Source organism: Condylura cristata, unplaced genomic scaffold (genome assembly GCF_000260355.1).
Source record: "Condylura cristata isolate star-nosed mole 26May11 unplaced genomic scaffold, ConCri1.0 scaffold00006, whole genome shotgun sequence".
NCBI lineage: Eukaryota > Metazoa > Chordata > Mammalia > Eulipotyphla > Talpidae > Condylura > Condylura cristata.
The window spans coordinates 17,750,439-17,775,671 of NW_004567107.1; the positions used below are offsets into that span (position 1 = coordinate 17,750,439).

At 48.9% G+C, this 25,233-nt stretch overlaps 1 protein-coding gene across 2 annotated transcripts in view; it reads left to right on the forward strand.

Annotated features, from left to right (window-relative positions):
- The window catches only part of PTPN3 (protein tyrosine phosphatase, non-receptor type 3), a 125,236-nt gene that overhangs the window by 17,910 nt on the left and 82,093 nt on the right, over window positions 1–25,233 (forward strand). The gene's annotated exons all lie outside the window — the stretch shown is intronic.

Sequence of the window (25,233 nt, forward strand, 5' to 3'; positions counted from 1 at the left end):
GCGGGTGCAGCGGGACCGGGTGGAGCTGGGTTCTGGGCGGCGGGCTGGGTCCCGGGCTAAGGGCTGGGACGCGGCGGCGGAGCGTGGGCGTGTGCTTCGACCCGGGCTGGGCGGACGCTACCGGCGGAGGCTGCACTGCCGGCAACCCGGGAGGGCCCAGTGCCGCCGCGACCCTGGCCGGGGCCCGAGGGGGCGCACAACTCGCGGAGAGCAAACCTAGAGCCGCAGCCAGACCTCGGCTCCCAGGGCGAATCCGCCTCTCGGCTTTCAAAGATGGCATTTCCTGGGCCTGGCACTAAACTCCAGCGCCAAGAAATCCTCCCGGTTCCGAGGACGATATGGAATGATTTATCAGGTACCTGCGGTGAGACAGCTGCAGTGGGGAGTGTATGGGCGATCTTCCAGCCCCCAGGAAATTCCTATTTTCAGCACCCTAAACTTATTAAGAAGTTGTGGTTGCCTTAAAAATTCATGGGAAGTTGAGACAACTTGACACCTGGGTTTTCCGAGGTGGTGGAAAGAGCTTGTGACTTGGAAACTGGAGCCCTCTGTTGAAGCGGGTCTCCCCCTTGGCCAGCTGGTGACCTTGAGCAAGTTGTTTAACCTGTCTGATCCTCAATTTCCTCCCCTGCAAACAGCCGGCAATAATGCCCACCTCATTGGGTTGTTGGGTGGATTAAGTGGGATAAATTATGTGGAGGTGTTTGGCACCGTGCCCGGCACAAAGCAGGCGAGCAGTTGGCGTGATGTGAATTTAATTCGTTTAGAGACCCTCCTGGCTCCCATTTCATCAGGAAATTAGAATTACCAAAGCATCTTTAGGGCCTAGTGGCATAATGACAAGCCCTGTCTTTGTGCCCAGGACTTCTGAAGTCAAGGACTTTGGAAAAACAATTTAGCCAAATTGTAATAGGAGAACATCTTCTTTAAAAGCAGTTTTATACATTCAGAAATTCCAGAAGTTGGCAGTTCAGCTTTACTTACAAAAGAGCTGCTTTGCAAGATGATCCATCTTGCAAATGTTTAAGCAGATGATGCTAGGAAGTAAAGCCTGGTTGGGAAGGTTTCTGTTCTTAAAAGCTCCCAAACCCAGCCTCCAGTGATTATTCAGATCAGGGTTTGGCAATGTTAACATTTGTGGTTCCGTAATTCTTTGTTGTGGGGCCTGTCCTGTGCTTTGTAGGCTGTTAGCAGCATCCCTGGTTTCTATACAGTAGATTCCAGTAGCAATCCCTTTCCCTTCCTCATTTGTTTAACCAAAAATGTCTCCAGACATATCCGAAGATCCCCAGGGGGGTTGGGGACAAAATATCCCTTCCGTCCTTTTAGAACCACCCTGCTTTCTGTCATTAGCTGGCCTCAGTTTTTGGAGAATCTCCTCTTACATTTTTCTGTAAGAACTCAGCCTTGTAAGGTCTTAAAGGTCTGCATGCAGTGCTTCCTCATACATCAGATCATTTACATTTTATAACTCCTCTGTAAAAGACTGGTGTTATTCCCATTTTACAGAAGAAGAAATTGAGGCTTCTACTAGCAGATAACACAGTATTGTGGTATAGCTGGGATCTGACTCAAGTGTTCTGGTTCCATGGGCAGGTCTATTTCTTTTATATCAAGCTCTCTTTTGTTGTATGGAAACTTTCAAATAGATGACTTTTCTGACGATTAAATCAAGATGTAAAGTAGATTGAGGCTGGAAACCTTCCTGAGATTGACTAGTTGAAAATTAACAACAGTGAGCTATTATCTGACAGAGAGTAGGTTGTTCTAGTTGAATATTCTAGTTTATAATGAGCGCCCATAAATCCCACATACAGTTAATGGAATACCAATTTGCAGAGAATTAGAGTTGAATAAAATGTGCCTAATACTCTGTATTGATCCTGAGTTGTCTCTGGTGATTTGCTGTCTCCCAAACAGACTCCTATATGCAAATTAGACATTAGCCGAGAACTAAAAGGTCAGGTTACTGAAGGTTTTCTGAGTGGCTGAGCCATTCCTTTCAGGAAGCTTTTATTGAGCTGCTTCTATAGGTCAGGTGCAGTGCTGGAGGAGGGGGTGCAGAGTAAGTGGGTGAAACCAGAGTGCCGGTGCCTGGTGGAACTTCATTGCTATAGAAGAGGACAGCTTCTGGCCAAGCCATACCCATCCAGACAGGCTCTCAAGGTCAGCTTGGGACTGGAGAAAGAAGCAGGGTAACACAATCTGAGCCTTCCTTTCCACATTTTATCATAGAAAAGTTATTCTGATAGTTTTTTTAAAATCTTTTTAAAATCTTTTTTATTTATTTATGCATGAAGAGCTGGCATACAGGCCAGAGGTGCAGAGCTAGAGTGGGGAGCAGAATAGATGAAGTACACTGCTGAGGGGAGCAGAGGGCAAGACAGGAGAGATCTGCTGCAGTCTGCCGCAGCATGTGGGTCACCTCTGGGGCCAGGGATGGAACTTGCACTGAAGTGGCCACGGCTTGGCTTAGCTTCGCAGTGCAACACTACAACCCGCTGCACTACCAGGGAGGGCCCTATTTGGACCGTTCTTAACATTGTCCTTCAAGTATCAGAAACTGGTGTGAGATGGATCTTATCCTTGAAAGAAGTTGGGCTTCCAAGCCAGCAAATGGATCAGGGAATTGAAACCAACTCCTTAATTGTTGACTGTGGACTAGGAGGTTTTAGATACCTTCTTTAATTCCAGTGTCACACCAAGCCCCCCTACAGACGAGGAAACTGAGGAGCTAGGCCAGTGTGTGCCTGGGGAACAAGAGGGATGGATTGTGAACACCTGATCCTCAAGTTCAGACACTCCAGGATTTGTATTGGAGGGTGGGCATGCCCCACTAGAGACGCTTAGCTTTAGCGATGGGAAGGAACTAGAAGACATGACACCTACCTCGTTCACGCCCTCAGAGTCTATGGCAGTTCAGGAGCGGACCTCCCTCCCACCTCGGCGGTGGCCGTTGACCATAATCTAGGCACTCATCTTCTCCCACCAGACAGTTCCTGGAAAACCAGTCCCTCTGCATGTGTCCCCAGGGTCTGTACAGGGGCTGGAATGTCAGAGGCCCTCAGCACTTGCCCTGGCGTTGACAGGCCAGGGGTGCGGGGCAGCCTGCTGGTGTTTATTCCCCAGCCCAGGCTCTTCTTACAACTCTGGTAGAGACGGAAGAGGACCAGTCAGTGTCCACACTTCCCTTGTCTGGGTCCTGGCGACTGGGGCTCTGAGCTCACAGGTGTCTCCTTTCATCGCTGAGGGGGAACTCAGGGGAGTGACTGGTAGGCCCCTGGCTGAAATCTAATCTGGTCATGGGTTCCAAGAATCAGATCTTGCCTCTACATAGCTTCTGCTTGTGTATGCTCCTGAAGCCGCTTTCTGCCTTCAAGCTAAGATGAGCTGTGAGCACACATTTAACTGTGGATTCAGACATTTATTGAGCCTATGGTATGTCAGGACTAAGCACTACAGAATAAAAGCACAACCCCTGCCTGGAGGGCTTCTTGATGGAATTGGGAAGACAGTATGCATCTCCACCCGACTGTCTGTCTATCATCTATCTCTGTCAACTAGCCAGTCAATCATCTTTCTACTGCTTTAAGAGAGGTTAAAGCCAGAAGGAGCAGAGGCCAATAGAGGCAGCCACTGATTCTGATGGACATGAGGAAACACCCTAAGGAGCACATGGCATTTGAATGCAGCCTCAAAGGTAGAAAAGATGGCATTCAGGAAGCAGAAACAAAAGCTCAGAGGTATGAAGAGGTCCTGCACTTTAGAAGTAGGGCTCTTCCCTCTTCTCCCCCATCTCCACAGAGGGGCCCAGCTTCCAGCCCTGGGCTTTGTACCCATTCTTGTTTATCCTGGGCTAGGGGCAGTACCTCTGGTTGTCTAAGGCATGAGCACCTTCTGCCAGGGTGCCTCTGATTTTACTTATGAATGCTGATATGGCACTGACTGGCTGCCAAGTGTTGGTCTGAGTGCTTTCCAGACATTAACTGATTCATTTAATCCCAGGCAGCCCTCTGGCCGCCCCACTGTCCTGGGTGCCAGCTGCTCAGGAGGTTGGTGAGGACAGAGCCCACCCACTCGTATGTGCCTCTGTGGGTGAGGCTGTGGTCATGGGTGGGTTCTCCTAGCTGCAGATACATGGATGTGCCTGAAACTAGCCTGAGTCTGGGAGTTGTGCTAGAGGACCGTCTGCTTTGGGGTTTCACCCGTACCCCAGTTCCTTCAGAGGCCAGCAGGGCTCCACAGACTGTATTTTGTGAAGCAAAGATGGAGATCTGTACTCTGAAAAAGTATATTTGTGCTGCTGCTTTGTGTAAGAGCAGGCCTGGGAGGTGTTGTTTGGATACTGAGAGAGTGGAATTTTTGAGGCATTTCGATGGTTTATGTGGAAAGTTAGGACAGAGGATTTGAAGTTGGGATAGTCCTGGAAAATTCAGATCCCATGATTTACTGTCAGGATACACAAACTTTTAGTAAATATTTAAGCAGTGTGTAGTTTGGAGTGAGTTTTCTGTACTGGGTTTGTTGGGGCCTAGAAGGGACTAAATGGTGGTTTCTGGCCCCAGATCTTCTTTAATACCACCAGCCCCATTTTATAGATGGGATGAGAGAACTGAGGGTCAGAGAGATGAACTGGCTGCCTGAAGAGACTGCTCGTAATGGGGGCAGCCACAGTTTGAACCCCAGTCTGTCCTTAGACAAATCATTTAACTGCAAAATGAGGATAACAATCCAAGCTAGTTCCTTTAATTTGACTGTGGAAGGAGCGAACTGAAGGCTGACCAGGGTTGAACGTGGTGCAGGAAAGGGTGCTCTCCTTTAGCAGTGGGCTCCACACACGCTCTCATCCTCATCCCAGCACCAGGAACCTGGTTCTGCCTAAGAATCAGCGCCAAGTGTCACTGTGGTAGGGATCACGCAGTCCCCACTGCCAGGCCAGGGCCCCAGGGTGCTGGCTCTCAAGGATAAAGGGGGCATTCCAGGAGGCAGGAGCCAGGTCCAGGAAGAGCTTGTGGCCAGCTGGTTGAGGAAAGGCAGTGGTCTAACTTCACGGGTGGGTGTGAACCCCTGGCCCCTGTACTTGAAGTGAGTCAGCCCCAAGGTCTCAACCTGAGGTTCTTGATGAAACAGATGGCAGCCAACTCCACAGCCATCCCTTGATCCTGACCACTGGTGGGCCTGGAGAAGGGCAGATGACAGCTGAGCCCAGGTCTCAGCCCCTTTGCTCCCCCCAGTTCCCTCACATGGTCTGGTTATCAAATTTATACAGTTGTTGTAGAAAATTAGAGGCAGGAAGCAGAAGAAAAACAATTCACGATGTTCTGCATGGAGCAGCTGTTGTCACCACCCAGCTGCGTGGACTCCATGGGCCCGCTCACCTTCCAGCCTGTTCTGAACGCATAGCAGGGGTCTTTCACTCCCCCTTGCTCTTAGAATAAAGACAAAGCTAATGGCCTCTACCACAGGCTCTGTTGTGCGAGCTTCAGTCCTCAAGCATTTCCAGCCTTACCGCACCTACTGGGGGACTTGAGGGCCTGGAACCTTCTCTTCCTCTCCAATTAGTTCATCCTTTGGGTCTTAGCACCATGTTTGTAGAGACTGTCTCTCACCTTCCTGAATTGACTAAACTGCCTGCGTCAACACTCAGGCCTCCAGACCTGACTCCTTGTGCTGCACTTTCCACGCTTGCAATTCCATTTTGTCGTTATTTCTATTAGTGCTGGGCTCCCCCGCTGCACCTCAGCTCTGTGAACTCAAGGGCCATGTTTCTTTTTAACAACAGCAAAAGAAGTCTCTGAGACTTAAATATTTTTTAGCTTCTATTTTGACCTAATGTAGACTTAGAGAATATTGCAAGAACAGAACAGAAAATTCTCATGTACCCTTCACCCACATTCCCCAAATGTCACCACTTTATCATATTTATCTTTCTATCTATGCATATATGTATATTTTCTGAACCATGTGAGGATCATTTTTAGATTCTTCCTTTCCTACCAAATACTTCAGTGTATTCCTGAAAACAGTGACATTTGCTTGCATAAATACTGGCAATTTTTAAAATCAAGAAATCAATATTGATACAATACCATAAAACCTAAACTGGAATGCTTGCATGGGTTTCACCAGTTGTCTCAATAATGACCTTTGTGGTACAGGAAGCCCCAGATCTTGCCCGCTGTGTGACTGTGCTCAGTGTCCAGGCCAGCTCCTCCACCTCTGTCCCTGATGACCTTGACATGGCAGGCCTGTTGTATTGTAGGATGCCACTCCACGTTGGTCTTTTTGTTCAGTTCACTATCGTGTCCACACTGTCCTTGGAATACCAGATGTGCTCAGTAAATGTCCAGTGAAGAGGCAGTAAGACGAAGAAGAGAGAAGGGGGAAAGTCAGGAGGTTTTCTTGTCTCCCCCACTCCTACTCTGCTTGCGGAAAGACATTACTTAGCTGCCACCATGCTGCGTGTGAGTTTGAATATTGTTATTTTTATAACACAGCTTCCCCCAGCCCCATTAGAGACTTTCTCAGGGGATAGTGAATCTACTGTTCCTGCAGGTATACAGCTGATGTCCGCTGGGGGCTCGTTGGCCTGATGGGCAGCTTTCTTTAAGTGCAGCTCTAACTTGAGAGCCCCCAAACAAGGCAACTTGAATGTATGACCCACGCCAGAACATTTTGAGAATTAAAGGGGATGCTATTAATAATTGCATCTAATCAGCAAAGCTCCTCTGGCACTGCCCTAGACAAATCAAATTGGGATGTTGGTCACCCCACCCAGCTGTGACTTTAAATTGGAAGATTAGTGCTGTGGAAGTCAGCTTGGGAAGCCTTCTAGCTTTAGGAGCTCTTTACCTGAAAATAGACACAACTGATTTCTTGATGTTGCATGCTGGGTCGGTGTTCTTGAATTTGGTCCATGCACAGGTCTGTGGCCGCTCCTCCTCAGGCACGCCCTCCAGCTTTGCCTCTGCTGTATCAGCCTTGATGCACTCCTTCCTCCCACCGGGAGGACTGGCTGGAGGAGGAGGGACGGATCTTTGGTGGACACACCAGGGGGAAACACAAGGCAGCTGTGCTTCCCACCAGCTCAGTGCTCATGGAAGTTGAGTCAGGGTGTGTGAGGTGAGACAGAAGACAGGGTGTCCCTAGATCTTATCTTCCTTTTTTTCCTGGTGTTTACACTCCCACCTGTCCTTTCTACAAAACCACCCACATCCCTCTCCCAGCCTTAGGTTTGAGATTAGAAGCAAGCCTTCTGCCTTTAGCAGAGCCAGGGAAGCAGGTGATATTGGCCACCTCTGCACAAGCACTGGGTGGGCATTGGGTGGCCTGGAGGTGCAGACAGGGGCTTGCATGCAGAGAAGTCAGGCAGGAAACCAGCATTGTGGCAGCAGGGAACAAGGTGAGTACAGGGCACCTACCAGGAAGTCTAGATTGCAGTATTGACCCCCAGATACACCAGTCCAAGGGGCAGGCTCTGGGGTGCGTGCCATGCAAGTCTGTAGCTCACTTCCTCATTAACATAGACACATGCAAACACACACATGCATGTACACACACACACACACACACCTTCTCTAATTGCAGAGTAGCATAAAATGAAAATGTGAGGGTATAGAGTTAACTTCTGGGGCACCCCAGTCCTGGGGACTTCACAATAATGTTGTAACTTGTCCCATCGGTGGCCTTTCATGGGTAATAAACCAGTTAGTGAAAAAATGTTCTAGTTCTTAGGATGCAAGATGCAAGCTCTCACTGACCTAGAAAGGTCTCCTAGTCTGCTGCGGTGATAGATTTTACTGGTTGAAGTGCTCTGCTCCTCACTGCCTCCTGCAGACACAGCTCTGTGAAAGCATTTAGTTTGAGGTCACTTTTTATCAGACAGAAAGAATCACAGTGTTGGAACTAGAAGAAACCCTAAAAACAAACTTTCCCAGCTCCCTCTTTTCTCAGTGGGGCAAGCTGAGGCCCTGAAAGGGATGACATGCTGCAGGACATACAGGCTGTCAGACTTGGAGCAGGGAGCAGCCCCCAAATCTTAGTCATATTCTGGGTCTGTTTCTCACCTAAGGAAGTTTATCAGGTGGACTCTATGGTGTTACTAGCATCCTTTGGCATTTCTCTGCCTGAGAAGAAAAGCCTGCTCCCAGCTTTCCTCACCGTTACGTCCCCACCCAATTACTCTCTCCCTGGAACAGCCCAGCCTACTGGAAAGGGCCACAGTGGTGGATTTGCTCTCACCTGTCTTGAAACCTGCTATCCAGTTCCAGGAATTGAGATTTTCTATACTTATAATGAAAGACATCATTAAATATATATTTATATATATATGTATAATATTTTATTTTTTTACATGATCTTGTGCCTTTTTCCATCTCAGTTGTAATCCCTGTGGGCTTCCCACCACCAATTCACCTGTGTGCCATCACCATAGTCCCATGCATTACCCCCCGCCATTCTCCACTCCACCCCCATAAAATGTCTGTGGTATATAGTTGTTCATTATTATTATTTCCCCCGCCCCGGTCCTTTATGCCCCTGCTATGAGGGAAACCATCTGGCATTTTTCCTTTTCTTTCTCCTTATTTCATTAAGCATGATCCCTTCCAGCTCCATTCATGTTACTGCAAAAGGCATGAGTTTATCTTTTTTATTGCTGAGTAATAATCCACTGTGTGTATGTACCACATCTTTTTAATACAGTTATGTACTGGCATGTGGGTTGATTCCATGCCTTTTCTATTGTAAATAAAACAGCAATAAACATGGGAGTGCAGGTGAAAAGACATCATTTTTTAAAATTTTAGTAAAATACACATAAAACTGACCATCTTCTCCATTTTTAAGTTCCATGGCATTAAGTCGTGCTGCCATCACCAGCTGCCATCTCCAGAATGCCTTATCTTGCAAAACTGAAGCTCTGTTCCCATGAACCCAGCCCCTGCCCTCTCCCCTCAGCTCCTGGCAGGCCCCTCTACTCCGTCTGTGAGTTTGACTGCACCTCCTACTGGCATCTCCTGCAGGCGGAATCACACAGTGTCCTTTTGTGTCTGGCTTGTTTCACTTAGCGTAATGTACTCCAGGGCCATCGCTATTGTCATATTTTTTGTCAAATTTCCTTCCTTTTTAAGGTTGAATAATAGTTCACTGAATATATGTGTATGTGTGTGTGTGTGTGTGTGTATCACATTTTGTTTATTCATTCGTCTGTCGATGCACATTTAGCTTGGAAATCTGCTGGCGGTTGCAAATCATGCTGCAGTGAGCATGGGTCTACAGAAAGGTATGACTTTGATTAGAGGGGACTTGCAGTTCAGGTGATACATTTAGGGATTTGGATAGCAGTCCTGTGATTCGGATCTCCCCTCTACCTCCCAGCCCATCTCATCTCCCCTGTTCCCTCCACCCTCCCTCTGCTCATATAGTCCCCTCAGGCCTTCCTCAGCAGATCCCATGGTCATCTGCAGAGGCTCGCAGGTCTTGTCTCTGGCCTGGTCATTCTGGGCAGTTTTGGTCCTGAGTATATCACATCTGACCCTCCCTCATGGGTGTTCCTCAGGTCCCTCTGCCAGGCCAAGACAGAGCCCAGCCTCTTCTTTAAAAATGCCCCCTCCAAGTGACACAGTCTTCCGGCTTAGAAACCTCCATTCACCCTTCAATTACCGCCTCCACCCTCAACCCCAGTACCTGGGCTGGGCAAATCCTGCCCGTCACACCCAGAAAGCCCTCGTCCCGCCTGCCCTGCCCCTGCACGCCCACACAGACCTGGTTACTTCCTAGCTTCTCCCATCAGCTTCTACTGCTGCTGCTTGTCAGCTCTAGGCCTCCCACACCTATACTTCCCTCACGCTGCTATTAGAAAATGACCCCACACAAGCACCTGATACAAGAGCACCTCATTCTCTAAGGGTTCTATAGAACATGGCTCCATCTCCCCCCAACTCCACCAACCATATCCTCTGTGCCAGGACTTCCCAAGTTTTATTGTTATAATGCAGATTCTAATTCTAGGGGCCTGGGGCTTGCCCTACATTCTGCATTTCTTTCTGCATTGCTGACAGGCTCCCACGTGGTGTTAAGAGTCCCCAAACCATGCCGGGAGTAGCCAGATTCTGGAATAGATCTGTGGTCACAAATAAAGTTCTGCCAACATAATCTATAAATAATGCAAGACACTTTCAATTTTGTGTTACAGTTTTATCATTTTATGTTGTCATTTTTTTCAGTCATAAAGACTCAGGTCTTGTTGCAGTAGCTATTTGCTTTTCAAAGACTAAGAGTTTGAATTCCTAAACAGGTCTGGGTGCTTAAGGCATGGGGTGGAGAGGAGTCATGAGAATGTTTTCCTTTTGGAAGGTCCCTGCTCAGGTGGGGAGGGCCTCCTGTGAGACCCTCCAGGGCAGACTTTTTCATTCAGTTCCATCTTGCACAGTCCAGCTGAGCCTTCTCAGGATGTTGGCTAGAAGAGAACCTCCGGTTTTCCTCTGGGGGGAGGTGATTATGAAAACTAGTGATTTGATGCGGGGCATCCATGCCTGGGGAAGGGCTGCCAGTCAGGAGGAGCAGCTGCCCCTTGTGCAGGGACAGGGAGCCCCATTTCTTTCGAAGGCTTTGCTGTGGAGGAGCCAGTTGGGACACAGCCGCTGGTAGAGGTTCCCCCAGAGCTGAGCTTCAACCCCGAGGGCAGGCGGTGGCCATGGAGGGCAGAGGACTCTAGAGCCAGGTGGACTTGGGAGAGTCTAACGGCACTTGCCTCGTTGGGAGGGTGGGGAGATCGATTCCCAAAGAGTGAGAATCAGGTTTTGAGGGGTGAGGGGAGGGGATGGATGTAAGGAAGAAAGTGGTGGTTTTGACCAGCCAGCTCCAAGCACCTCACCTCAGTGGAGTCTCCGGCCACTCGGTGTTTGCATTTCCACACGAGTGCCAGGTGTCACCTCGCAGAGGCAGGTGAAGATGTCGTGATGACAGGCACTTGTCCAGGGCTGCCTGAGTGTTCGGAATGCTGGTTGTCAGTCACTGCCTGCCATCTGTCCTTGGTAAGTTTGACAGAAGGACTGCAGTGTGACCTTGCTCTCAGGTGGAGATGGCCACCTCAGACGAAGAGCTGGGGCTGAGCTGGCACTGCCACAGGGTGGGAGGTGAGGTCGGCAGAGCTGGGGAGGTGGGCACTCTGCAGGCTGAATGTCAACCCATGGCCGGGTGTTGGAGGCACCCAGAGATGGCAGCTGGGAACGGAATGAAGAGGAGGGAGCCCAGGGGAGCTGAACGGGCAGAGAGCAGAACTCTCAGACTTGCATGACTTAGAAGACTTGAATTCTGGGGGTCAGAGGTGGGACCCAAGCTTCCAGTAGGCACCCCGGGGACCAGCTGATGCACCTGTCTCTGATCCAGAGGTGGCATTGAGCACACTGGTCCAGAGCGGCTTTGGGGCAGGAGATGCCTAGACAAGACGGGCAAGAAAAGCAGAACACACACACAGCCGCGCTCTCCTGCTCAGCTCTGTGGAGGCCTCGGAGTGGCGGGTGCGCCCAGGGTCTCTGGGGTCTCGTGGGTTAGCCTGATCAGATTGTGGATGAGATGACTGGGGGCTCAAACCCCTGAGGGCTTGGGGTAAATGTTAGGTTGTTTGAATTTGCTGTTTGAGACTCCATCCTTCAAGATCAGGGAGAACCCCTCAAAAGCTGTTTCTTCTGTCCCAAGCTATGCTGTGACCTCACCCTCAGCCAGTGGTACACAGGGTCCTTGCAGTGCTCACCAGACTGAAAGGTGAATTTGCACATTTCTGTGACCAGCCTGTGAGTCCCAGAGCAGGGGCCCGTGAGGCGTCTTACTCACCGACACCTGCAGTGGGGCCCAGCTGCAGCTGGGGCTCATCCAGTGCCTGGGGCCTTACAGGGAGGCTGAGTGCAGAATGCTCACGGAGGGAGAATGTGGGAAACCTTGTGACTAACTGCAGGGCGCCAACGCTGAGTCCAGGCACCTGGGAGACTTGGTGGGGCTGGGAAGGCAGCTTACGGAGTCAGCAGGACGTGGGGAGCATCAGAAGGGCGTGGGGACTCTGGAGGGGGCAGAGCTGGGAGAGGGACATGGGCATCAGCTTTGAATGAGTTGGGCTGTGCATTCTCTGGAGGAGACCAGTAGATCAGTCTCCTCCAGAGACCCAGGAGAAACCTGCTTTTCTCCCTTCAGAAACAAACAGGTGCCCAGACTTAGGCTGAAGATGAAGAATTTTCTTTCTGAGCATCAGTGTGCCATGCAGTACTTCACAGTGCAGGGTGGACTCAGGAGGTCGGGTCAAACACGTGGCAGGGTCTGGAACACACTCAACGGCCTGTGGCATGTGATACTCACCTTTAGCAGGGCCAGGAGGAGTGGGTCCATTAATTCCCAAGGTCCTGTGAAGTAGAGGCCATGGGTCTTCGGTGCCCCCTGTGAGTTGGGACAGCCAGCTCACAAGGAAAAGGAATGCCAGCGTTTCTGTAACTACCCCTGCCACACAGCTGGAAGCGGGACAGTCCAGCCTCCAGAGTGCTGGGGGCGGGAGTGGCCACAGGTGTGGCTGGCAAGGCCTCAGCAAAGACAGGGTAGGGGGACTGTCAGGCCAGGTTTTGGGGGCAAACCTGGGGAGGCCTTGAAAAGAGGTGGCCAGGGTAGAGGTTTAAACAGTTACTCACCCAGACACGCATAGTGTACCAAGTGATAGCGTTTTTATTAAAGGGTTGACTTTTGATTTTCTTCAGTCTTATTTTTGCTTATAGAAAACTCAGGAAATAGAGAAAGATTAAAAGGATAGAAAAACTAGCAGTTTGATTTTCATGGTCTTGTGAACTTCTTATCTATTTTTTAAATAGCTGCGATCCCTCTGTAGGTAGAGCGTCATAACTGGCATTCCTGGCCTGCTAACCTCACCCATGTCTTTAGCAGTCTTCACGGGCCCCTCACGGCCTTTTGTGATTTTCTTTCCTGGCTTTCGAAAGCTGGAAATCAGCTTCTTTGGATGGTATTTTCCAATATTACAGATGTGTCTAGCAGGATAATTTTTGCAAATTAACTCATGCCTGGGTATATCCTGGCGGTATGTTCCTTGAATTGGAATTGCTCTGTCAGCCCCTCCACCACTGCTCGAATGATGATCTGCAGGGCACACCTTCTAAGGATGCAGGTGCACGCCGCGCGTACCTGAGTTCCTGAGCGCCTCGTTCCTGAGTGTGTTGCACAAGCATTTAGTAAACACCTGTGGGGGAGACTCCATTTTTCTGTGGCCAGCTCAGCAGTGACAGCTGCCAGCACCTCGGGCTTGCCTGAGGCACGTGGGCGTATCTGCTCACACAGCCGGGCCTTGCCTGCCCGGGTGCCCCTGAGCCTGGTACAGACTCTGGGCTTCCAACTGCAGGGTCCAGTCCCGGCTCCCCTGTGAGTTCGGAGCTGCCTGCCTGCCCCTCTAGCTTTTTGTGATGTGGTAAATTTGCAGTAGGGTGTTCCCCACTTCACCCTTTTACCCATGCATTTACTGGATACCTCCTCTATCCTGGGTTCCAGGCGCTAGGGACACAGCCGCCTACTAATTGGGCCCTGCCTATTATGGAATTTCCATCCTAGTGGGAGGTAGGGTTGTGGGGATTGGGAGGAGCCGGCAGTAAGCAAACAGTTAATGGGCCTGGTGTAATTATGTTACAGGGTAGCCCAGAGTGGCCTGGACCGCCTGTCTGTGGGGCCTCACCCCCAGGCTCACAGTTCAGTTACACTGCAGATACACACAAAAGGGTCAATAATGGGTTTATTTACAAAAGGGAAAAGAAATAGGAAACAACCCAGGGAAAGAGAGTGGGATAGAAAGTAACTGGGATACTTTACGGCTAGGCTGATGGAACACACGGAGTCCTGGGTTCGGGTTCGGGAGAGCTGTTTCCAGAGCGAGATGCAATCGCATCCTACTTATCCCCCAAATGTCCTAGAATTCCTGCTAGCTCCGCCCTTGGGTCCTCGGAGTTCTCTCCCTGGTACTGCTGGGAGTTGTAGTTTCCAATCACTGGAGTAGGGGGTAGGGTCCAGAAAGCTGGAGTAGGGGGTGGAGTCCATAAGACTGCAGAGTTCCTTTAGGACATCCTTCCCCTTAACAATTAGTACAGGGGACAGTAGAGTTAGCAGGTGGGAGTGATTGGGAAGGGCTCACTGATGAGGTAGAATTTGAGGGAGGGCTGAAAGGGAGGGTGTCCCAGCAAGAGGAACTTCTGAGGTGGTGTCTGGCTTGGCACAGGGAACGAGAAGGTGGAGGGGCAGTGTGGCTGGAGATGAGTGACCGTGGGTTTTCTCCCTGAAAACAGCAGGAAAAAAGAAGCTTCACCCCCCCCCCAACTCCTTACCCCACCCCACTAGGTTGTGGAGTCAGGGGACCCCTCCTCCCTCTGCAGTAAATAAGTGACCACTGCATTACTGAGGCCTGTGTTTGGTGTGGAAGGCCCTGGGAATTGAAGCCCAGGGTTTGGGAAGTTACTGCCTCCATTTGCCCCTTGGTTTCTTCATCTTTGCCTTGAGGGACTTGAACCAGGACACTGGTGAGGACATGTTGACTCTCTCAGGGCTGGGGTGCTATGCCCTGTTGTTAACCACATTAGTTAGGACTAGGATCACTTTAGTTTAACAAAGTGCAAATGCAGTTGTTGACATTGATTCTTCATATGTTTAGGCTATTGTGTTTACTTCTTCCAAACACAAGTCTTTCAGGAAGTTGGGGGTGCTCTTGCAGTAGGGATGAGAAGCAGGTGTGTGCCCCAGTGCTTTCCCTATTGAACCAATCTGTTCATCTCACTAATTCTTGAGTATCTACTAAGGACTAGGCACTGGGTTGACTTCCTATACGGGAGTGATGGTTTGTAAAGGGCCTGCCCCTGAACTTGAAGTCACTGATGGAATGATGCACACTCTGCCAGAGGACTGGTGGGAGGGATCCTGAAACACCAGGGCAGTCCCTGCCTCACACCAGATGCTAAAATTAACTCCAAAGGAGTCTGTGACCTAAGTAAAAGTGCTAAAACCATTCAACTATAAGAGAGTTTTCTGTAAGAAAAAAAAAAAAAAAGACTTTGGACTTGGCATTGGAATTTTGCATATGACACCAGAAACATGAATGACTAAAGAAAGATAGATGAATTGAATTTCATCAAAATTAAACTTTGGTGCATCAGAAGATACGACCAAGAACGTGAAAAGACAACCTCCAGAATGGAAGAAAATATTTGAAAATCACATGTGATAAAACCCCAACATTCAGAACACCTGTAACTCAACAACCCAAATGAAGAGAAACAACCCATTTTAAAAATAGGCAGAGGGCATGAAGAAACATTCCTCTGAGGAGCTCCAAATGGCAAATAAGCCAAAACAATAAAAATAAAAAAACTTCATTTGTCATTAGGGAAATGCAACCCATGACCGCAGTGAGCTGTCTCTTCTCCTTGCTTGGAGGGCACAGGCAGCGGCATTAGTAGGAGAAATTGGAATCTTCCGTTGCAGTGGGATGTTACATGTTGTAGCCCCTGTAGAAATGGTTGGTGTTCCCTAAAAAAAAAAGCTAAGCATTGTTACCATGGGGCCCTGGGTATAGACCCAAAGGAATTAAAAAATGGCTCCAAGTGCTTGTTCAGCAGTATCCGATGCAGCAGTATCCACAGTGACCAGACAGTGGCCACGGCCCAAGTGTCCGCCTACGGATGGGTGGAAAAACAGGACAAACTGGAGCCATACACTGGCATCTTCCTCAGATTCAACAGAGGATGAAGTTAGGATACGCGGGTCAACATAAAACCTCAAAAACATGCCATTAAGTGAACAGAACAGATACTAAGACAAAACTTTGAAATTCTAATTACAGGAGCTATCTGGGTAGATTCATGGAAACAAAGTGAATTGGAGGTTACCGGAGGTGGGGGACGGATGGAACAGGGTGCTCTTGCTTCATGGTACAGAGTTCCTGTTTGGGGTGATGAAAGTTTTTGGAAATAGATAATGGTGGTAGTTGCACAATATTGTGGATGCAATTAATGCCCCTGAATCGTGTGCTTAAAAATGTTAAAATTGGCTGATGTTGTGTTCCATGTGTTTTACCACTAAAATGTGGGCGTGGTAGCTCAAGGTCTGAGAGGCACTGGCTTTGGGTCCTGCTTGCCACCAAGTCACCTCAGGTATGGTCCTTAAGATCTGTAAGCCTGGGTTCCTTTTTAGATGTGGGGTCCAAAGAGGGGACAGGTCTAGAGAATCTCATGGAAGGGACGTAGAGATGCCTTCCCAGCGCCTTCAACTTCGTCCTTCCCCCAGGGAAAGGATTGGTCTTCCTGCTGGAAAAGACAGAATACAGTTATACCAGTGGCTTTGCCAAGTCACCCACGACATGCATTTTGCCAGCTGGCACAGGGCAGGTTCACCATGGATTCAGGTAGTTGGATAAAGGAGAGTCCGAGAGCCCTTGGTAGATTTTGTAGGCTTTCAAGCTCTCTCAGGGAACCAGGTACACTGCCCCCCAGGTGGGGCGGCTGGCATGCAGGGAGGCAGGCCTGGGTCAGGCAGGGGCTGGGAGGCGGGCAGGCAGCTGAGCCTCCCAGCTCCCACCCAAATCTTTCTCTCTCTGGGCTCTCTGGCTTTCGCTCATGGTCTCGCCTCTCCTGTAATTACATCGCTTGTCTCCTGTAGCCATCCTCTGTCTCTGAACGACGCGGCCCTTATACCCTGGCCTCCAGGCTCAGGTGTGCACACTTGCACAAGCACACACACTCAGACTCAGGTGTCCACAGACACACGTGCCCTGTGTCCGTGCTCCCAAGCGCCTTCTGCATTAACATGATCAAGGCCACAAGGGATAGCCAGAGGCCAGTGGTGTAGACACCTGGCTAAGTCACTTACCCTACACCTGTTTTGTCTCTTTCCTCCACATGGCAGTCTGGCCCCTCTGGTCACTGTTGGGTGGTTGCTGGGCCCACCTGGGCCCCCTTCACACATGTTGGTGCCAGTACATGCTCCCTCTTTGGGTTCTTTTGGATGCTCGAGCCTTCATCTGAACACACAGCTACAGTTATGCATCCACCAGAGCAAAGTGTCCATGGCATAGTGGCGTGTTTAATAGTGGGCCAGTAGGAAAACGTGGATTATGTGGACATTGACATGAGAACCACTTTAAAATATACCCCAAATGAGAAACGCTGTCTGTAGGCTTGCTTCACAGAACAATACTGGACACGAGCACATCCGCGTTCACCCTTCTAAGCAGCTAGTCTCCCCAGCGGTTCTCGCAACCCTCCAGGGCAGAGCTTCTGGTCTTTCATGGGAGGTAGGTTCTGTGCCTCCCAAGCCCCTGCCACAGCCATCTGGAAGAGCCCGAAGGTGTATTTGCTGTGCTGTGAGGCTGTCCTGCATCCTCCCGAAGGCTCGGACAGCCCCCACTCACCTCAAGAGCCCCCTGAGTTTACCAGTTACCCACACACCCAGACTGTCTTCATGAGATCCTTGGCTTTCTCTGGCAAGGACCTGGTAGAACTCAAGCTCACTGAGAAGCCTCGCCTCCAGGGAACTGTGGGGAACCCGGCCACCATCAGGAGTCAGTCTCAAAGTCCTGGGGCGCCTAAGGCAAGTGCAGTGGAGGGGGGCTGCCTGGCCCCCTCCGAGCATCCTGGCAGGAGTGCTGTTGGTCACAGGGCAGGACAAGGGCCCAGCCCACCCCAGGGCCTCGCCTCAGGAAGTGAGGTGGCCAACTCCTGCTCTCCTGCTGCTAATAATTAACCCGGGGTGACTGCTGTGGAGCTGGAAGGGCCTTTAGACGTCATGTGCATTCCAGCCCACGCCTTTTGCAAAAGCAAGAGGAAGTCTTTGACTTCGTTCCCTCCATCCTGAAGAGACTGTCCCACATTTTAATTTTTCCGAAACCAGCATGGTCTTTGTAAACAAATTGTACTGTGGATGGTCTGTTTCTTTAATTTTTTTCTGAAACACCTGCTGAAGCAGTTGTCATCTTAGAACAGAGGGACTATGGTAACAAATCCCCATGTTTTGTTGTTACTCAGGTTTCTGGTGGTGCAGAATGATCAAGGGAAAAAAGGTTTTCTGGACCATTTTCTTCCTAAGAGGAAGTTTACCAACATGTGAGCTGTGGGGAGTGTGTGTGAAGATTAGCTCAAAGTGTAAGGAAAATCCCTTCAGTTGCTAAATCACAACAGTGATTAAGCGGGGCCTTTTGCCCCTCTGTGAATCACTCCAAACTCACCTTCCACCTAGTGACATGGGCGCTGGGCTCAGCAGGGAGGCGAGAGTGCCCGGACGCTGTGTTGGGTCCTGTTTGGAGACTGACCACCGTGCACACCTCTGAGCCCCATGGCACCATCTGTACGAAGGAACCGTGGCACCGCCCAACAGGCCCGCTCGGAATGAATGGAGTTGGGAGGGAGGGATGTGAACGAATCTGGAAGACGCCGAAGCCCTGTGGGACCCTGGGTTGCACCCCACGACAGGGAGCCTGGGAAAGCAGCCCTAGGAACGAGGTGGGTGGGAAGGGCAGTGACAGAGGCAGTGCTCATAGAAGCCAGTGTTGAGCAAGCATCTGGGGGCCGGACACAAGATCCCTGCTGCTCAGAATTTACAGTGAACAAACAGCTTAGGAAGTTTCACTTTCCACTTTCGTATCTACTTGCAAGTAGCCCAGCAAAGACTGGAACTGGCCTCACTTATTCCTTTAGACTTCCAGTTGGCCCTGGCCTGCCGGCACCCCAGGCTCCCCAGAGCCCTCAGGTCCACGTCACCGATGGTTTGTGTTTGTGCCTGCACCCCAGCTCCCCGGCTGTGGGGCTGCAGTACCAATAAGTAAGCGCAGCAACAAGATAGATTCTTTCCGTCCAGTTCCTCAGTATTGTTCTAGTCAATGATGTGGTGAGACTTGGAGTCTTTTTTTAGAGGTAATAGTTTTCTTTCATTCCCACCCCATCTTAACCAAGTCTCAAAGCCCTGGAAATCTGACAAGGTTGCATAAAAATACTTTTTATCTTGGTTTCTCAAGGCACTGGCAGCCAGCAGGGTTACTGTACCTAACATAACCTGAGATGGCTGCTCGGATTAAAACCTTGCAGGTGGAGGATTGTAGAGCTGGAAGGAGACAGAGGGCCCTAAGCTGGGAAACCGAGCTGAGAAAAATGGACGAGTGAGTTCCTGGGTCGCCTGACTGATCAGTGACAAATAGGGTGATGCTTTGGGAGGAAAGGGTGTGGGTATTTTTCTGTGTTTCCTTGAGATAAAATTATGGCGAGCGCTGCTGGTGATGAGGATTGAGTTTCTTTGGCCAGGCTGCTGCTGGCCACACACTCTTGGCCAGGACCAGAGCTGGCCGACTGATCCGGTTGTGACATTCCAGCTTCTTGGCAGGGATGCGCTGTGATTAGCACATCTCAAACCTTTCAAAGTGACTTTAGCTGTTTTCTTTTCTGAAGACTTTTGCTGCTTTTGGCTGTAAAGGGGTGGGGGCTAGAACCTAAGATAGAAATATCATCCACTAACACCCAACTGGGCGTGTCTGTGCTCTGAGGGCAAATATTAGCACAGTATTTTTGTCAAGTTTATGCAACTTGATTCATGTCCCTGTAGAGTAAATTTATTCTGTCCTGCATTCTAGTCTGTTTGGTGTCTAGTGGAACTAATCGGAGGCAGAATGAAGAGAGATGGCTACCTTGGTTTTAGGTAGAAACCACTCCATAGAAAACACATCCCATCATCCGAGTCCATGTTGAGCATTACATACTGCTTTTTGTCTGCTTTTATTCTTTATGCCTCTTTCATGGTGTGGGGCATTTTACTTGTTGTCCAAGAATGAGTTATCCATTTAGAACTATTTCCCATGAGAGAACTCTACAAAGCTACCCGTGGTAAACAAAGCTGCTTTGAGTAGAACTCACATGTACAGAAACCTAACCTTGCTTGGCCAACACTGTGTTGAAACAGAACTCATAATACAGTCTCGGTCCTGGAAGCACAGTTGCTAGAGCCAAATCGCCCTCTACAGCCTTCTCACCAAGGGTCCAAGCAGCTTCCCTGCTGGATGACCTCTCACCTGAGGCAGCCCCTCCCGGGGACGTGGGCCGCCTCAACCATTCTAAAGCCGTTTCTGCCAACGGAGGGCCACCTGTCTCATTGAAGCTTGGGGCCTGAAAAGTCATTCTGATAGTGGTAATAAGTGCAGTTGATGGGGCCCTGCTGGGGCGGGGTCACCTCATTTGAATACACATATCTCAAGTGCTTGAGACAACTTTGGGAAGCAGAGAAAGTGCCTCCCCCTTTTAAAGACAGAAGAAACTGTCTTGGGCTGAATGACCTAAGTACACACAGCAAATACATGGTTAAGCTGGATTCCAACCCATTTCTCTTGACCCCATCACACCGACCTTCCCACAGCCTCAAACCATATCCCTTGGGTTTCCTGGAGCCTCGTCTGTGGGTCTGGGGACCTACAGGGACTCAGTTGTTCCTCAGCCGCGTCTGGTTTGGAGTGTGTCTGTGTTTCTGCCCAGTCTGTGCGCGTGGTGCTTACTTTCTGCAGGGACGCTTCTCTGCCTGGAGGAGTTCTCTGTATCCAGCAAGGTTCCCAAAGCCTTCATAAACTGGCCTGCCGCTCAGCCCACCCATCATTGCTGCACCTTCCTCCGGTTACTGGGGCTCCCTGGGTTTTCATCTCCTTAGAATTGGACCCCAGCACCGCTGCCTTCCCCACCCCTGATGTGGTGCAGAACAGCTCCTGAAAAATACTGAGTGAATAAATGGTGTACTTTTATACTTTTTATGCTACTTTTTCCTCTGCCAAAGTAGTAGTAATGGGTAAAATGTAATTACACTCAAGATCTGTGGGCCCTGAAACTCCAGCCCGGGTCCGATGCGGTGATTTGGCTGCCGGCTGGGAGGCTGTGGAGATGGCTTGTCGGGTCCTAGAAGTCATTTTCCTCCTTGTTCCACCCCTGCAGGGCTGGGGCAGGTTCCTGTTCCTCCCAGGAGACAGCTAGCTGGCCTCTAAAGTTTCTGGGTTCACCAAGGTCGCCTGTAATGGGGAAAGTGTACCAGTCTCCCTTTCAAAGACAAGCTCTTCTTTGTGCCCATGCAGACTGAGAAACAGCCCTGGGGGTGAGTCCTATAAAAAAGTAACTTCTAAAAATCTCATGAAAGCAGTGCTAAATCACAAGTGTGGTCACCTCCGCAGGGAGGGTGTTGTGGGGTGGGGGGGGGCTTCTGCTGGGTTTCTTGGGAGCTTGTGATACTAAAAGAAAAATAGGGGGATTCCATTTGATAGACCCTCAAGTTTAACAGGGATGTTCACTTTGTAAGGAACAAAATCTGTATTGCAGTTTGCTAGCTCCTCATCCCTACCTTGAAAATTCAGCTCCTGGAACATGGAGATTGGTTGCTCTTTATAGTCACATTACCTCTTTCCTGAAACTGCCTGCAACTCCCACAGCATTCTTTTTCTTGCCCTTCAGGGAGCTTAAAACTACTTCTTGTTACACTCCCAGTATCAAGTATAACTTTTTATTTTGTTAGTTTTGCGAGTGTCATGGTGTCGAACCTATAAATAAACCCCGACTCCATAATAAGAAAACTATTTGACATTTTGAAGTTGTATGAGAACAAGGACACTAATTACAGGTCTCTGTTTGAATACAACTAATCCTACAAATTATCCCCCCCCCCCCCCCCCACCTACTTCCCAGGGGCGCCAGCACCAGTTGGAGAGCTGCTCCTTACAAGTTCTATGGAATTTATGATTGCACTCAGATTGTGCTTCTGGAGTAGTAGTGTTAATAATTGCAAGCTAATTTGAATATCAAACTTTTGTGAAGGTGATTTGTATGAGCTATTTTCTCCTGTTGTAGAGAATAATGTGACCTCTGAGAGTTTAAAACTTTCATAAATGACAAAATAGAAACACTTTTCAATAATGGTATTAAATACTTTTATATATGCATACGCAAGTCAAAAATTACACCTCCGTGTTCAGCTGTGGTTATTGTATTCACTAGCCGAAGCTCCCCCTTCATGAATTAGATGTTTTTATCTTTTTCTAATTTAGTAAGTAGTAGCGGTTATGCCCACATTAGAAGCTAACTGTTAAAGCAAGTTAGGGCCTATGTCTTTGTACTATGCACTGTTGTACTTTGGAAACTGAAAATGACAAGTAAGGAGGGGAGGGGACATGACAGTAGGTAGTGTTAATAAACTTGAGGGAGTTGTCATCTTAAGGGAAACATTAAATGCCATATATCAGTTGGATGGTAATTTTGCTTTCAGTTACAGTTAATTTGAAGTTAATAAGTGAAATAACACACAGAAGTGTTTTCTAAGATATATGGGTGATTCACAAGTGAGAGTTCAAGTCATCAATTTTTCAGCAGCCAGGCTGAGTTTCACTGAAAGCATTTGCAAAGCCCGGTCACCCAAAGTGCCCCATGCCTCTTCCTTTCCTTCTGACTCTCCCTTCCACCTTCTGTGGAAGGTGCACACCAGGCCCTGCTTCTGCTCTCCAAAGTGGAGACTATGAATTGTTTAGGATTGTTCTCAGTGAAAGAGTGAGCTAATCGGACTGCTCTGGAGCTAAGCCAGGTCTGGCTACATCATATCAATGGATAGACTCCTTTGAAACTGTTGTTTTCTTGTTGGGTCCTCTGGGCCATGACAGCAGTGTAATCCAGGCAGGACATAAAGACAGAGCCTGTTGCTGCAGCATAGGCTGAGTGATGGGACAGCTGCTGGCAGGAGAAACTCTAGCCCTGGGAAGCTTGTAATACTGACAGGAAAACTGACATAGGGTGTAGCTTAACCCAACCCTGTAGACATGAGAATCAAAACTGAAAGAAACCCTAGAGACTTTCTATTTGAGTGTTTTCCACTGTGTGGGCTCAGAAGGCCTGGGTTACAGCCCTCTGGGGTTCTCATTAAAAATGCAGCCTCTCCGTGACAAAGCAAGGCTGGGCCCTGGCTTGGATTCTGGATCAAGAGGATAGAAATACGCACCACCTATTAGATAAGCGCTTTGTCCTGCTGAATTTCCTCAATGCGGTAATTACTCTGTGGTTCTGAAATGTCCTTGTTTGGGGGGATGCATGCCAAACTGTTTAGCGGTAAAGGAGCACGATAGCTTATTTTCAGAAAGAAAGCCCGGATTGGGGGCGGGGGTGCAGAGAACATATGCAGCAAAATCTTAACAGTTGAATTCAGGCCAACTGGGGTTTGTAGATTTCTAGTTTTGCAGCTTTTCTGTAAATTTGGAAGAAGTTTTAAAATGCTGTTGTCTGGGATCTTACTTAGCCAGCATCTCTGTTGGTGCCCCCAAATCTTGATTTTAATAAACTTCCCAGATGAATGTTTGATCTAAGCTTAAAAACCTCATCTCAATTACTTTTTTGGGGTATCTTACAAAACATTCTTACAGTTTAATATAACCAGCACCTAGTGCTTAATAAATCCTCATCCAGACCTTTGTAAATTTTCCCTTTAGGGTAAATTTTACCCTTTAGGGTAAAGTATCCCCCTTTACCTCAGAGGCATTTAAAGAACACTTAGACCTGAATTTAGAACAGACTATTCAAAATGGTCCTGTAAGGTGCAGGCACCATTCAGAAACTGTGGCTTATACTTTCTCATCAGTACATGCTGAAGCTGTGAGTGCTGATTAGTAGAGATTATTAGGGCCCTGTTAGCCCCCTCACCCAAAACTTAACCCATTTCACACCCAGCATGTATGTGTTCATGATGCAAAAGAGCTATAAGCAGCAAAAGAGAAAACATTTCTCTTAAATACCTCAAGTACTGGTATTGAGATGCACACTTCAGTGATGTATCATCTGCTTAGTATGGCTCACAGCACATGAATGTTCATTACTTTTCTGTGGTAGATTCCCTTCCGCTCAAAAGCTATCTGTTGGGGTTTACAAATGGAAGGAGGGGAGGGAAAGGAAGAGAACTTTCCTGAGTTCATTAGCAAATCTAGAGAAAGGGAAGGAATTGAGCTACGGGAAAACCCTTTTATGTCGTGGCACTTTTTGAAAATTAGCTGAAGTGAATGAAGTATGAGGAGGGAGCATAGCCATGTTTCCCCAGAGCAAGAAGGCAGAAAGGCAGAGGGCGGGTGGCAAAGTGTCGCTCGTCCTCTGGCAGCCACTAGGTGGTAGCATTGGCCTAGGTCCGCGGGATTCTAGCATCCTAAGCCACCCTGGTGCATTGTATGCCCAAAATTTGCCCACAAATTGTTTCACTTGTCAGGACAGCTTTTTTAAAACTGAAACTTCATATTCCAGAGTTAGAGGCCTATGGTGCTTATTTTTAAAATAGATATGAAATAGCCTTAATACTTTTAAAGTGTTGCTTTTTAGCTTTCTCTAATGGAGGAGTGTGGTTGCTGGGTAAATGAAGTTACCAGGCTTTTCCCCTCCCTCCCACCTTTCACCACTATGGCTAGCACCCACGGTGTAATGGACACCTGGGCCCGGAGAGCGCGCTGTGCACACATGTAGGTGTGCGTGGATGAGTGTGCACACCTGTGGTGAGAGGCTGTAAGGGCAGCGTCGCTCAGATCCGGGAAGGAGACAGCCAGAAGAGTGCTGAGGAGAAAGATGTCTGTCCCCTGATTCTACACTAAAGGCCTGTGCCGATCTACCAAAGGCTCCAAAAGCATCTTTTTGTCTGCAAGGAGCAACCATGAACCTACCTGGCCTGGGGTGGTTGCACAACAGTGGTCCTCTTCTCCTGTCTGTGGTTCACTGGCCAGGTCGACATGTACAAGGAGCCCAGGGCAGACGGGAGCTCTGGTGTCCCGTGTCGGGCCATGGCGCGTGTGGCCCGGTGCTCCTGCTTCTGGCTCTCTGAGGTTGGAGAGCAGCCGGTACCCATAACGAGCACTCTTTACCTTTAGCAAGGTAATAAATTATAAAAATATATTAATTTTTATTTTACTAAAATTTTTAAAACTAAGAAAAATGTTAAGAGATGGGACATTTCTGTCTGTCTGGTATTTGAAATCAGGATTGCCTGCAAAATCCAGAGTCCACAATCAGCACCTGGTGGTATCGGAAGCTTCTCATTGTGACTAACATGCCTTTCACTGAGTACCTAGTGTGTGTACACCAGTGTCTGCAGCGTGTATTGGTTCCCTTCTGTGTGTAAAGTGAGGTGTTTTCTCTTTGTGTCATGTGCCTTACGAGTAAAATCTTTGATAGCGACTGT